Source organism: Festucalex cinctus, chromosome 19 (assembly GCF_051991245.1).
Source record: "Festucalex cinctus isolate MCC-2025b chromosome 19, RoL_Fcin_1.0, whole genome shotgun sequence".
In the NCBI taxonomy this organism is placed as follows: domain Eukaryota; kingdom Metazoa; phylum Chordata; class Actinopteri; order Syngnathiformes; family Syngnathidae; genus Festucalex; species Festucalex cinctus.
In genome coordinates this window covers 15,783,985-15,798,631 of record NC_135429.1, presented here as the reverse complement: position 1 = coordinate 15,798,631, position 14,647 = coordinate 15,783,985, and positions in this window count along the sequence as shown.

Genomic DNA, 14,647 nt, shown 5'->3' with positions numbered 1-14,647 from the left:
CCATTGAGCCCCATGTTATTTTCGCCGCCTTTTTTTGTCATTTTTTTTCAAAGTCACACGTTTTCAACCTGCTCTAATTTGGTCATTTTTTATCCGATTTAAAAAATGAGAACATGCTTGCGTTCCCCAAAGCCTTGCCGTTCTAACGGGGCATTTCTGAAATCTGTATCTTAAACCGTTCAGTCGTGAGAGCCTTTTGTTCGAGGTGTGCGCTTTCTCATAGAACTCAATTGAAGCAAGCTAAATGTTCGCCCACCTGGTACTTAGGAAATGTGTGTGCGTGAATGCGCATATTTGTTAAAGTGACAGTAACCCATTTTCAGTTTAGTGATTATGGCTTAACTTCCACATTTCTTGATCAATTAAAACCATTCGAATTTTAAACTCTTCAGATCATTCCCTATTTTCGCTTAATAAAAAAAAATCAAAGCACAATATAATATTTTTGTTTATGAAATGTAATGTAATGAACTGCTATTTAAATGGTGCTTTTTGAGCTATTCTGCCCACTCTCTCACTTCTGCACAGCAACTGCCTCAGCCAATCAGAGCTGCTTGTTGCAAAGTTTTTTTTTTATTTTTTATTTTTTATTTTTTTTATTTTTATTTTTTTTTATTTTTTTTATTTTCTTTTTTTTTTCTTTTTTTTTTTTTTTTAAATTTTTTTTTTCTTTTTTCCTAATGCTAAGTTTAGCATGCTAATGCTACGTTAGCATGCTAATGCTAAGTTAGCATGTTAATGCTAATGCTAAGTTAGCATGCTAATGCTAAGTTCGCATGCTAATGCTACGTTAGCATGCTAATGCTAATGCTAAGTTAGCATGCTAATGCTACGTTAGCATGCTAATGTTACGTTAGCATGCTAATGCTAAGTTTTTTTTTTCTTTTCTTTTTTTTTATTTTTTTTTCTTTTTCTTTTTTTTTTTTTTCTTTTTTTTTTTTTTTTTTAATTTTTTTTTTTTTCCTAATGCTAAGTTTAGCATGCTAATGCTACGTTAGCATGCTAATGCTACGTTAGCATGCTAATGCTAAGTTAGCATGTTAATGCTAATGCTAAGTTAGCATGCTAATGCTAAGTTAGCATGCTAATGCTAATGTTAGCTTAGCATGCTAATGATCATGCTAAGTTAGCACGCTAATGCTAATGTTAGCTTAGCATGCTAATCCTCCTGCAAAGTTAACGTGTAGGAAGTGACCCAGAGTGCGTTCGGCTTTCCGCCTTGCGAGAGTCAGCAGTCACATCCAAAATTTCCACGGGAAATTTTTTTTTTCTAGTTATTATTATGTCTTATTCTTCACATTTTTTCAGACGAAATGCGGGTCGTACCGTAGAACGTACCGGCACAAGTGAGGTATCAAAAGATGCGTCTCGATTTGACTCGGCGGGGTACCATTTTTTTTCGGAATTTCGAGTTACCATGGCGACGCAATTCCCCAAAAACCCCCCCAAAAAGTCCCATAGGAATGAATGGAGAAGGGGAAAAAACCTCCACAAATTTAACACCTTTTTCGAAGCCACGCTGCGCGCACATACATTGACCGACCGAGACGATTTTTAGCTCATTTTGTTGCAATTTTTCCCATCTTTAGCTCTGTGTTGAAATTTTTTTTAAGAAATGTAAGCGCTCCCTCCTGTGCGGGTTCAAAGACAGGGTGTGAAATGAAGAAAAAGAGGCTCTTTACATTAGTGTGTATTGCGTTTGCTAGAGTGGAGCAATCAGCGCTAGAGTGGAGAGACAAAAAAAATTCTTTCGAAAAATTTCACTTCAACTCGTCACCGTGGCCACAATATTTGCTCAGTAAACATCACATTTGGATATTTTGTAGTCACAAGGGTCTTCTTTCTGACAAACCCACTTTTGTGCGGCTAAGGTGTCATTTAGTACCTTTTATTTGACTTGAAGCGAGGGGAAGTCGCACTTTTTCGCCCATTGAGCCCCATGTTATTTTCGCCGCCTTTTTTTGTCATTTTTTTTCAAAGTCACACGTTTTCAACCTGCTCTAATTTGGTCATTTTTTATCCGATTTAAAAAATGAGAACATGCTTGCGTTCCCCAAAGCCTTGCCGTTCTAACGGGGCATTTCTGAAATCTGTATCTTAAACCGTTCAGTCGTGAGAGCCTTTTGTTCGAGGTGTGCGCTTTCTCATAGAACTCAATTGAAGCAAGCTAAATGTTCGCCCACCTGGTACTTAGGAAATGTGTGTGCGTGAATGCGCATATTTGTTAAAGTGACAGTAACCCATTTTCAGTTTAGTGATTATGGCTTAACTTCCACATTTCTTGATCAATTAAAACCATTCGAATTTTAAACTCTTCAGATCATTCCCTATTTTCGCTTAATAAAAAAAAATCAAAGCACAATATAATATTTTTGTTTATGAAATGTAATGTAATGAACTGCTATTTAAATGGTGCTTTTTGAGCTATTCTGCCCACTCTCTCACTTCTGCACAGCAACTGCCTCAGCCAATCAGAGCTGCTTGTTGCAAAGTTTTTTTTTTATTTTTTATTTTTTATTTTTTTTATTTTTATTTTTTTTTATTTTTTTTATTTTCTTTTTTTTTTCTTTTTTTTTTTTTTTTAAATTTTTTTTTTCTTTTTTCCTAATGCTAAGTTTAGCATGCTAATGCTACGTTAGCATGCTAATGCTAAGTTAGCATGTTAATGCTAATGCTAAGTTAGCATGCTAATGCTAAGTTCGCATGCTAATGCTACGTTAGCATGCTAATGCTAATGCTAAGTTAGCATGCTAATGCTACGTTAGCATGCTAATGTTACGTTAGCATGCTAATGCTAAGTTTTTTTTTTCTTTTCTTTTTTTTTATTTTTTTTTCTTTTTCTTTTTTTTTTTTTTCTTTTTTTTTTTTTTTTTTAATTTTTTTTTTTTTCCTAATGCTAAGTTTAGCATGCTAATGCTACGTTAGCATGCTAATGCTACGTTAGCATGCTAATGCTAAGTTAGCATGTTAATGCTAATGCTAAGTTAGCATGCTAATGCTAAGTTAGCATGCTAATGCTAATGTTAGCTTAGCATGCTAATGATCATGCTAAGTTAGCACGCTAATGCTAATGTTAGCTTAGCATGCTAATCCTCCTGCAAAGTTAACGTGTAGGAAGTGACCCAGAGTGCGTTCGGCTTTCCGCCTTGCGAGAGTCAGCAGTCACATCCAAAATTTCCACGGGAAATTTTTTTTTTCTAGTTATTATTATGTCTTATTCTTCACATTTTTTCAGACGAAATGCGGGTCGTACCGTAGAACGTACCGGCACAAGTGAGGTATCAAAAGATGCGTCTCGATTTGACTCGGCGGGGTACCATTTTTTTTCGGAATTTCGAGTTACCATGGCGACGCAATTCCCCAAAAACCCCCCCAAAAAGTCCCATAGGAATGAATGGAGAAGGGGAAAAAACCTCCACAAATTTAACACCTTTTTCGAAGCCACGCTGCGCGCACATACATTGACCGACCGAGACGATTTTTAGCTCATTTTGTTGCAATTTTTCCCATCTTTAGCTCTGTGTTGAAATTTTTTTTAAGAAATGTAAGCGCTCCCTCCTGTGCGGGTTCAAAGACAGGGTGTGAAATGAAGAAAAAGAGGCTCTTTACATTAGTGTGTATTGCGTTTGCTAGAGTGGAGCAATCAGCGCTAGAGTGGAGAGACAAAAAAAATTCTTTCGAAAAATTTCACTTCAACTCGTCACCGTGGCCACAATATTTGCTCAGTAAACATCACATTTGGATATTTTGTAGTCACAAGGGTCTTCTTTCTGACAAACCCACTTTTGTGCGGCTAAGGTGTCATTTAGTACCTTTTATTTGACTTGAAGCGAGGGGAAGTCGCACTTTTTCGCCCATTGAGCCCCATGTTATTTTCGCCGCCTTTTTTTGTCATTTTTTTTCAAAGTCACACGTTTTCAACCTGCTCTAATTTGGTCATTTTTTATCCGATTTAAAAAATGAGAACATGCTTGCGTTCCCCAAAGCCTTGCCGTTCTAACGGGGCATTTCTGAAATCTGTATCTTAAACCGTTCAGTCGTGAGAGCCTTTTGTTCGAGGTGTGCGCTTTCTCATAGAACTCAATTGAAGCAAGCTAAATGTTCGCCCACCTGGTACTTAGGAAATGTGTGTGCGTGAATGCGCATATTTGTTAAAGTGACAGTAACCCATTTTCAGTTTAGTGATTATGGCTTAACTTCCACATTTCTTGATCAATTAAAACCATTCGAATTTTAAACTCTTCAGATCATTCCCTATTTTCGCTTAATAAAAAAAAATCAAAGCACAATATAATATTTTTGTTTATGAAATGTAATGTAATGAACTGCTATTTAAATGGTGCTTTTTGAGCTATTCTGCCCACTCTCTCACTTCTGCACAGCAACTGCCTCAGCCAATCAGAGCTGCTTGTTGCAAAGTTTTTTTTTTATTTTTTATTTTTTATTTTTTTTATTTTTATTTTTTTTTATTTTTTTTATTTTCTTTTTTTTTTCTTTTTTTTTTTTTTTTAAATTTTTTTTTTCTTTTTTCCTAATGCTAAGTTTAGCATGCTAATGCTACGTTAGCATGCTAATGCTAAGTTAGCATGTTAATGCTAATGCTAAGTTAGCATGCTAATGCTAAGTTCGCATGCTAATGCTACGTTAGCATGCTAATGCTAATGCTAAGTTAGCATGCTAATGCTACGTTAGCATGCTAATGTTACGTTAGCATGCTAATGCTAAGTTTTTTTTTTCTTTTCTTTTTTTTTATTTTTTTTTCTTTTTCTTTTTTTTTTTTTTCTTTTTTTTTTTTTTTTTTTAATTTTTTTTTTTTTCCTAATGCTAAGTTTAGCATGCTAATGCTACGTTAGCATGCTAATGCTACGTTAGCATGCTAATGCTAAGTTAGCATGTTAATGCTAATGCTAAGTTAGCATGCTAATGCTAAGTTAGCATGCTAATGCTAATGTTAGCTTAGCATGCTAATGATCATGCTAAGTTAGCACGCTAATGCTAATGTTAGCTTAGCATGCTAATCCTCCTGCAAAGTTAACGTGTAGGAAGTGACCCAGAGTGCGTTCGGCTTTCCGCCTTGCGAGAGTCAGCAGTCACATCCAAAATTTCCACGGGAAATTTTTTTTTTCTAGTTATTATTATTATTATTATGTCTTATTCTTCACATTTTTTCAGACGAAATGCGGGTCGTACCGTAGAACGTACCGGCACAAGTGAGGTATCAAAAGATGCGTCTCGATTTGACTCGGCGGGGTACCATTTTTTTTCGGAATTTCGAGTTACCATGGCGACGCAATTCCCCAAAAAACCCCCCAAAAAGTCCCATAGGAATGAATGGAGAAGGGGAAAAAACCTCCACAAATTTAACACCTTTTTCGAAGCCACGCTGCGCGCACATACATTGACCGACCGAGACGATTTTTAGCTCATTTTGTTGCAATTTTTCCCATCTTTAGCTCTGTGTTGAAATTTTTTTTAAGAAATGTAAGCGCTCCCTCCTGTGCGGGTTCAAAGACAGGGTGTGAAATGAAGAAAAAGAGGCTCTTTCCATTAGTGTGTATTGCGTTTGCTAGAGTGGAGCAATCAGCGCTAGAGTGGAGAGACAAAAAAAATTCTTTCCAAAAATTTCACTTCAACTCGTCACCGTGGCCACAATATTTGCTCAGTAAACATCAAATTTGGATATTTTGTAGTCACAAGGGTCTTCTTTCTGACAAACCCACTTTTGTGCGGCAAAGGTGTCATTTAGTACCTAATCAATTGGCCAAGATGGCCGCCACTCAGGGGCCGAGAATCCTGGGTGCACCTCAACAATTGGACAAGATGGCCGCCACTCTGTGTGGGCAGTAGTGTGAGAATCCCTGGCCAAGATGGCCGCCGCTCTGTATGGGCAGTAGTGTGAGAATCCCTGGCCAAGATGGCCGCCGCTCTGTATTGATAGTAGTGTGAGAATCCCTGTCCAAGATGGCCCCCGCTCTGTATGGGCAGTAGTGTGAGAATCCCTGGCCAAGATGGCCGCCGCTCTGTATGGACAGTAGTGTGAGAATCCCTGGCCAAGATGGCCGCCGCTCTGTATGGACAGTAATGTGAGAATCCCTGGCCAAGATGGCCGCCACTGTGTGTGGGCGGTGGTGGGGAAATTCCAGGCGTGGATGACAACAAGCAGCTCTGATTGGCTAGCATGTTAATGCTAATGCTAAGTTAGCATGCTAATGCTAAGTTAGCATGCTAATGCTAATGTTAGCTTAGCATGCTAATGATCATGCTAAGTTAGCACGCTAATGCTAATGTTAGCTTAGCATGCTAATCCTCCTGCAAAGTTAACGTGTAGGAAGTGACCCAGAGTGCGTTCGGCTTTCCGCCTTGCGAGAGTCAGCAGTCACATCCAAAATTTCCACGGGAAATTTTTTTTTTCTAGTTATTATTATGTCTTATTCTTCACATTTTTTCAGACGAAATGCGGGTCGTACCGTAGAACGTACCGGCACAAGTGAGGTATCAAAAGATGCGTCTCGATTTGACTCGGCGGGGTACCATTTTTTTTCGGAATTTCGAGTTACCATGGCGACGCAATTCCCCAAAAACCCCCCCAAAAAGTCCCATAGGAATGAATGGAGAAGGGGAAAAAACCTCCACAAATTTAACACCTTTTTCGAAGCCACGCTGCGCGCACATACATTGACCGACCGAGACGATTTTTAGCTCATTTTGTTGCAATTTTTCCCATCTTTAGCTCTGTGTTGAAATTTTTTTTAAGAAATGTAAGCGCTCCCTCCTGTGCGGGTTCAAAGACAGGGTGTGAAATGAAGAAAAAGAGGCTCTTTACATTAGTGTGTATTGCGTTTGCTAGAGTGGAGCAATCAGCGCTAGAGTGGAGAGACAAAAAAAATTCTTTCGAAAAATTTCACTTCAACTCGTCACCGTGGCCACAATATTTGCTCAGTAAACATCACATTTGGATATTTTGTAGTCACAAGGGTCTTCTTTCTGACAAACCCACTTTTGTGCGGCTAAGGTGTCATTTAGTACCTTTTATTTGACTTGAAGCGAGGGGAAGTCGCACTTTTTCGCCCATTGAGCCCCATGTTATTTTCGCCGCCTTTTTTTGTCATTTTTTTTCAAAGTCACACGTTTTCAACCTGCTCTAATTTGGTCATTTTTTATCCGATTTAAAAAATGAGAACATGCTTGCGTTCCCCAAAGCCTTGCCGTTCTAACGGGGCATTTCTGAAATCTGTATCTTAAACCGTTCAGTCGTGAGAGCCTTTTGTTCGAGGTGTGCGCTTTCTCATAGAACTCAATTGAAGCAAGCTAAATGTTCGCCCACCTGGTACTTAGGAAATGTGTGTGCGTGAATGCGCATATTTGTTAAAGTGACAGTAACCCATTTTCAGTTTAGTGATTATGGCTTAACTTCCACATTTCTTGATCAATTAAAACCATTCGAATTTTAAACTCTTCAGATCATTCCCTATTTTCGCTTAATAAAAAAAAATCAAAGCACAATATAATATTTTTGTTTATGAAATGTAATGTAATGAACTGCTATTTAAATGGTGCTTTTTGAGCTATTCTGCCCACTCTCTCACTTCTGCACAGCAACTGCCTCAGCCAATCAGAGCTGCTTGTTGCAAAGTTTTTTTTTTATTTTTTATTTTTTATTTTTTTTATTTTTATTTTTTTTTATTTTTTTTATTTTCTTTTTTTTTTCTTTTTTTTTTTTTTTTAAATTTTTTTTTTCTTTTTTCCTAATGCTAAGTTTAGCATGCTAATGCTACGTTAGCATGCTAATGCTAAGTTAGCATGTTAATGCTAATGCTAAGTTAGCATGCTAATGCTAAGTTCGCATGCTAATGCTACGTTAGCATGCTAATGCTAATGCTAAGTTAGCATGCTAATGCTACGTTAGCATGCTAATGTTACGTTAGCATGCTAATGCTAAGTTTTTTTTTTCTTTTCTTTTTTTTTATTTTTTTTTCTTTTTCTTTTTTTTTTTTTTCTTTTTTTTTTTTTTTTTTTAATTTTTTTTTTTTTCCTAATGCTAAGTTTAGCATGCTAATGCTACGTTAGCATGCTAATGCTACGTTAGCATGCTAATGCTAAGTTAGCATGTTAATGCTAATGCTAAGTTAGCATGCTAATGCTAAGTTAGCATGCTAATGCTAATGTTAGCTTAGCATGCTAATGATCATGCTAAGTTAGCACGCTAATGCTAATGTTAGCTTAGCATGCTAATCCTCCTGCAAAGTTAACGTGTAGGAAGTGACCCAGAGTGCGTTCGGCTTTCCGCCTTGCGAGAGTCAGCAGTCACATCCAAAATTTCCACGGGAAATTTTTTTTTTCTAGTTATGTGACTGCTGCAAAGCAGTCACATATTAGTATCCATCCAGGAAAAGCGTTTATTATTATTATTTTTATTATTACGTCTTATTCTTCACATTTTTTCAGACGAAATACGGGTCGTACCGTAGAACCTACCGGCACAAGTGAGGTGTCAAAAGATGCGTCTCGATTTGACTCGGCGGGGTACCATTTTTTTTCGGAATTTCGAGTTACCATGGCGACGCAATTCCCCAAAAACCCCCCCAAAAAGTCCCATAGGAATGAATGGAGAAGGGGGGAAATTTAACACCTTTTTCGAAGCCACGCTGCGCGCACATACATTGACCGACCGAGACGATTTTTAGCTCATTTTGTTGCAATTTTTCCCATCTTTAGCTCTGTGTTGAAATTTTTTTTAAGAAATGTAAGCGCTCCCTCCTGTGCGGGTTCAAAGACAGGGTGTGAAATGAAGAAAAAGAGGCTCTTTCCATTAGTGTGTATTGCGTTTGCTAGAGTGGAGCAATCAGCGCTAGAGTGGAGAGACAAAAAAAATTCTTTCGAAAAATCTCACTTCAACTCGTCACCGTGGCCACAATATTTGCTCAGTAAACATCAAAATTGGATATTTTGTAGTCACAGGGGTCTTCTTTCTGACAAACCCACTTTTGTGCGGCAAAGGTGTCATTTAGTACCTTTTATTTGACTTGAAGCGAGGGGAAGTCGCACTTTTTCGCCCATTGAGCCCCATGTTATTTTCGCCGCCTTTTTTTGTCATTTTTTTTAAAAGTCACACGTTTTCAACCTGCTCTAATTTGGTCATTTTTTATCCGATTTAAAAAATGAGAACATGCTTGCGTTCCCCAAAGCCTTGCCGTTCTAACGGGGCATTTCTGAAATCTGTATCTTAAACCGTTCAGTCGTGAGAGCCTTTTGTTCGAGGTGTGCGCTTTCTCATAGAACTCAATTGAAGCAAGCAAAATGTTCGCCCACCTGGTACTTAGGAAATGTGTGTGCGTGAATGCGCATATTTGTTAAAGTGACAGTAACCCATTTTCAGTTTAGTGATTATGGCTTAACTTCCACATTTCTTGATCAATTAAAACCATTCGAATTTTAAACTCTTCAGATCATTCCCTATTTTCGCTTAATAGAAAAAAATCAAAGCACAATATAATATTTTTGTTTATGAAATGTAATGTAATGAACTGCTATTTAAATGGTGCTTTTTGAGCTATTCTGCCCACTCTCTCACTTCTGCACAGCAACTGCCTCAGCCAATCAGAGCTGCTTGTTGTCATCCACGCCTGGAATTTCCCCACCACCGCCCACACACAGTGGCGGCCATCTTGGCCAGGGATTCTCACACTACTGTCCATACAGAGCGGCGGCCATCTTGGCCAGGGATTCTCACACTACTGCCCATACAGAGCGGCGGCGATCTTGGCCAGGGATTCTCACACTACTGCCCACACAGATTGGCGGCCATCTTGGCCAATTGTTGAGGTGCACCCAGGATTCTCGGCCTCTGCCCACATGGAGCGGCGGCCATTTTGGTCAATTGATTAGCTAGGCCAGGGACTTCAGCACCACTGCACACACACAGAGTGGCGGCCATCTTGTCCAATTGTTGAGGTGCACCCAGGATTCTCGGCCCCTGAGTGGCGGCCATCTTGGCCAATTGATTAGGTATGACAGGGATTGACCTATTTTCAACAGGAAGTGACCCAGACAGACCTAAATTCAACAGGAAGTTACTTAATTTCAGTAGGAAATGACCTAAAAATGACCTGATATCAACAGGAAGTGACTTAATTTGAACAGGAAGTGACCTAATTTCAACAGGAAGTGACCCAGAACTGACCTAAAATCAACAGGAAGTGACCCGATTTCAACAGGAAGTGACCTAATATCAACAGGAAGTGACCCGACTTCAACAGGAAGTGACCTGATTTCAACAGGAAGTGAGCATGCTAGTGCTAAGTTAGCATGCTAATGTTAGCTGAGCATGCTAATGTTAAGTTAGCATGCTAATGCTACGTTAGCATGCTAATGTTACGTTAGCATGCTAATGCTAAGTTTTTTTTTTTTTTTTTTTTTTTTTTTTTTTTTTTTTTTTTTTTTAAATTTTTTTTTTTTCTTTTTTTTTTTTTTTTTTTTTAATTTTTTTTTTTTCCTAATGCTAAGTTTAGCATGCTAATGCTACGTTAGCATGCTAATGCTAAGTTAGCATGTTAATGCTAATGCTAAGTTAGCATGCTAATGCTACGTTAGCATGCTAATGCTAAGTTTTTTTTTTATTTTTTATTTTTTTATTTTTTTTTTCATTTTTTTTTTTTTTTATTATTTTTTTTTATTATTTTTTTTTTCTTTTTTTTTTTTTTCTTTTTCTTTTTTTTTTTTTTTCCTAATGCTAAGTTTAGCATGCTAATGCTACGTTAGCATGCTAATGCTAAGTTAGCATGTTAATGCTAATGCTAAGTTAGCATGCTAATGCTAAGTTAGCATGCTAATGCTAATGTTAGCTTAGCATGCTAATGATCATGCTAAGTTAGCACGCTAATGCTAATGTTAGCTTAGCATGCTAATCCTCCTGCAAAGTTAACATGTAGGAAGTGACCCAGAGTGCGTTCGGCTTTCCGCCTTGCGAGAGTCAGCAGTCACATCCAAAATTTCCACGGGAAATTTTTTTTTTCTAGTTATTATTATTATTATGTCTTATTCTTCACATTTTTTCAGACGAAATGCGGGTCGTACCGTAGAACGTACCGGCACAAGTGAGGTATCAAAAGATGCGTCTCGATTTGACTCGGCGGGGTACCATTTTTTTTCGGAATTTCGAGTTACCATGGCGACGCAATTCCCCAAAAAACCCCCCAAAAAGTCCCATAGGAATGAATGGAGAAGGGGAAAAAACCTCCACAAATTTAACACCTTTTTCGAAGCCACGCTGCGCGCACATACATTGACCGACCGAGACGATTTTTAGCTCATTTTGTTGCAATTTTTCCCATCTTTAGCTCTGTGTTGAAATTTTTTTTAAGAAATGTAAGCGCTCCCTCCTGTGCGGGTTCAAAGACAGGGTGTGAAATGAAGAAAAAGAGGCTCTTTCCATTAGTGTGTATTGCGTTTGCTAGAGTGGAGCAATCAGCGCTAGAGTGGAGAGACAAAAAAAATTCTTTCCAAAAATTTCACTTCAACTCGTCACCGTGGCCACAATATTTGCTCAGTAAACATCAAATTTGGATATTTTGTAGTCACAAGGGTCTTCTTTCTGACAAACCCACTTTTGTGCGGCAAAGGTGTCATTTAGTACCTTTTATTTGACTTGAAGCGAGGGGAAGTCGCACTTTTTCGCCCATTGAGCCCCATGTTATTTTCGCCGCCTTTTTTTGTCATTTTTTTTCAAAGTCACACGTTTTCAACCTGCTCTAATTTGGTCATTTTTTATCCGATTTAAAAGATGAGAACATGCTTGCGTTCCCCAAAGCCTTGCCGTTCTAACGGGGCATTTCTGAAATCTGTATCTTAAACCGTTCAGTCGTGAGAGCCTTTTGTTCGAGGTGTGCGCTTTCTCATAGAACTCAATTGAAGCAAGCAAAATGTTCGCCCACCTGGTACTTAGGAAATGTGTGTGCGTGAATGCGCATATTTGTTAAAGTGACAGTAACCCATTTTCAGTTTAGTGATTATGGCTTAACTTCCACATTTCTTGATCAATTAAAACCATTCGAATTTTAAACTCTTCAGATCATTCCCTATTTTCGCTTAATAAAAAAAAATCAAAGCACAATATAATATTTTTGTTTATGAAATGTAATGTAATGAACTGCTATTTAAATGGTGCTTTTTGAGCTATTCTGCCCACTCTCTCACTTCTGCACAGCAACTGCCTCAGCCAATCAGAGCTGCTTGTTGTCATCCACGCCTGGAATTTCCCCACCACCGCCCACACACAGTGGCGGCCATCTTGGCCAGGGATTCTCACATTACTGTCCATACAGAGCGGCGGCCATCTTGGCCAGGGATTCTCACACTACTGTCCATACAGAGCGGCGGCCATCTTGGCCAGGGATTCTCACACTACTGCCCATACAGAGCGGCGGCCATCTTGGACAGGGATTCTCACACTACTGCCCACACAGAGTGGCGGCCATCTTGGCCAATTGTTGAGGTGCACCCAGGATTCTCGGCCTCTGCCCACATGGAGCGGCGGCCATTTTGGTCAATTGATTAGCTAGGCCAGGGACTTCAGCACCACTGCACACACACAGAGTGGCGGCCATCTTGTCCAATTGTTGAGGTGCACCCAGGATTCTCGGCCCCTGAGTGGCGGCCATCTTGGCCAATTGAGTAGGTATGACAGGGATTGACCTAATTTCAACAGGAAGTGACCCAGACAGACCTAAATTCAACAGGAAGTGACTTAATTTCAGTAGGAAATGACCTAAAAATGACCTGATATCAACAGGAAGTGACTTAATTTGAACAGGAAGTGACCTAATTTCAACAGGAAGTGACCCAGGACTGACCTAAAATCTACAGGAAGTGACCCGATTTCAACAGGAAGTGACCTAATATCAACAGGAAGTGACCCGACTTCAACAGGAAGTGACCTGTTTCACCAGGAAGTGAGCATGCTAGTGCTAAGTTAGCATGCTAATGTTAGCTGAGCATGCTAATGTTACGTTAGCATGCTAATGCTACGTTAGCATGCTAATGTTACGTTAGCATGCTAATGCTAATGCTACGTTAGCATGCTAATGTTACGTTAGCATGCTAATGCTAAGTTTTTTTTTTATTTAGTTTTTTTTTATTTATTTTTTTATTTTTATTTTTTTTTATTTTTTTTTTTCTTTTTTTTTTTTTTTTTTTAATTTTTTTTTTTTTCCTAATGCTAAGTTTGGCATGCTAATGCTACATTAGCATGCTAATGCTAAGTTAGCATGTTAATGCTAATGCTACGTTAGCATGCTAATGTTACGTTAGCATGCTAATGCTAAGTTTTTTTTTTATTTATTTATTTTTTTTTATTTTTTTTTTATTTTTTTTTATTTTTTTTATTTATTTATTTTTTTCTTTTTTTTTTTTTTTTAATTTTTTTTTTTTCCTAATGCTAAGTTTAGCATGCTAATGCTACGTTAGCATGCTAATGCTAAGTTACCATGTTAATGCTAATGCTAAGTTAGCATGCTAATGCTAAGTTAGCATGCTAATGCTAATGTTAGCTTAGCATGCTAATGCTCATGCTAAGTTAGCACGCTAATGCTAATGTTAGCTTAGCATGCTAATCCTCCTGCAAAGTTAACGTGTAGGAAGTGACCCAGAGTGCATTCGGCTTTCCGCCTTGCAAGAGTCAGCAGTCACATCCAAAATTTCCACGGGAAATTTTTTTTTTCTAGTTATTATTATTATTATTATGTCTTATTCTTCACATTTTTTCAGACGAAATGCGGGTCGTACCGTAGAACGTACCGGCACAAGTGAGGTATCAAAAGATGCGTCTCGATTTGACTCGGCGGGGTACCATTTTTTTTCGGAATTTCGAGTTACCATGGCGACGCAATTCCCCAAAAAACCCCCCAAAAAGTCCCATAGGAATGAATGGAGAAGGGGAAAAAACCTCCACAAATTTAACACCTTTTTCGAAGCCACGCTGCGCGCACATACATTGACCGACCGAGACGATTTTTAGCTCATTTTGTTGCAATTTTTCCCATCTTTAGCTCTGTGTTGAAATTTTTTTTAAGAAATGTAAGCGCTCCCTCCTGTGCGGGTTCAAAGACAGGGTGTGAAATGAAGAAAAAGAGGCTCTTTCCATTAGTGTGTATTGCGTTTGCTAGAGTGGAGCAATCAGCGCTAGAGTGGAGAGACAAAAAAAATTCTTTCCAAAAATTTCACTTCAACTCGTCACCGTGGCCACAATATTTGCTCAGTAAACATCAAATTTGGATATTTTGTAGTCACAAGGGTCTTCTTTCTGACAAACCCACTTTTGTGCGGCAAAGGTGTCATTTAGTACCTTTTATTTGACTTGAAGCGAGGGGAAGTCGCACTTTTTCGCCCATTGAGCCCCATGTTATTTTCGCCGCCTTTTTTTGTCATTTTTTTTAAAAGTCACACGTTTTCAACCTGCTCTAATTTGGTCATTTTTTATCCGATTTAAAAAATGAGAACATGCTTGCGTTCCCCAAAGCCTTGCCGTTCTAACGGGGCATTTCTGAAATCTGTATCTTAAACCGTTGAGTCGTGAGAGCCTTTTGTTCGAGGTGTGCGCTTTCTCATACAACTCAATTGAAGCTAAATGTTCGCCCACCTGGTACTTAGGAAA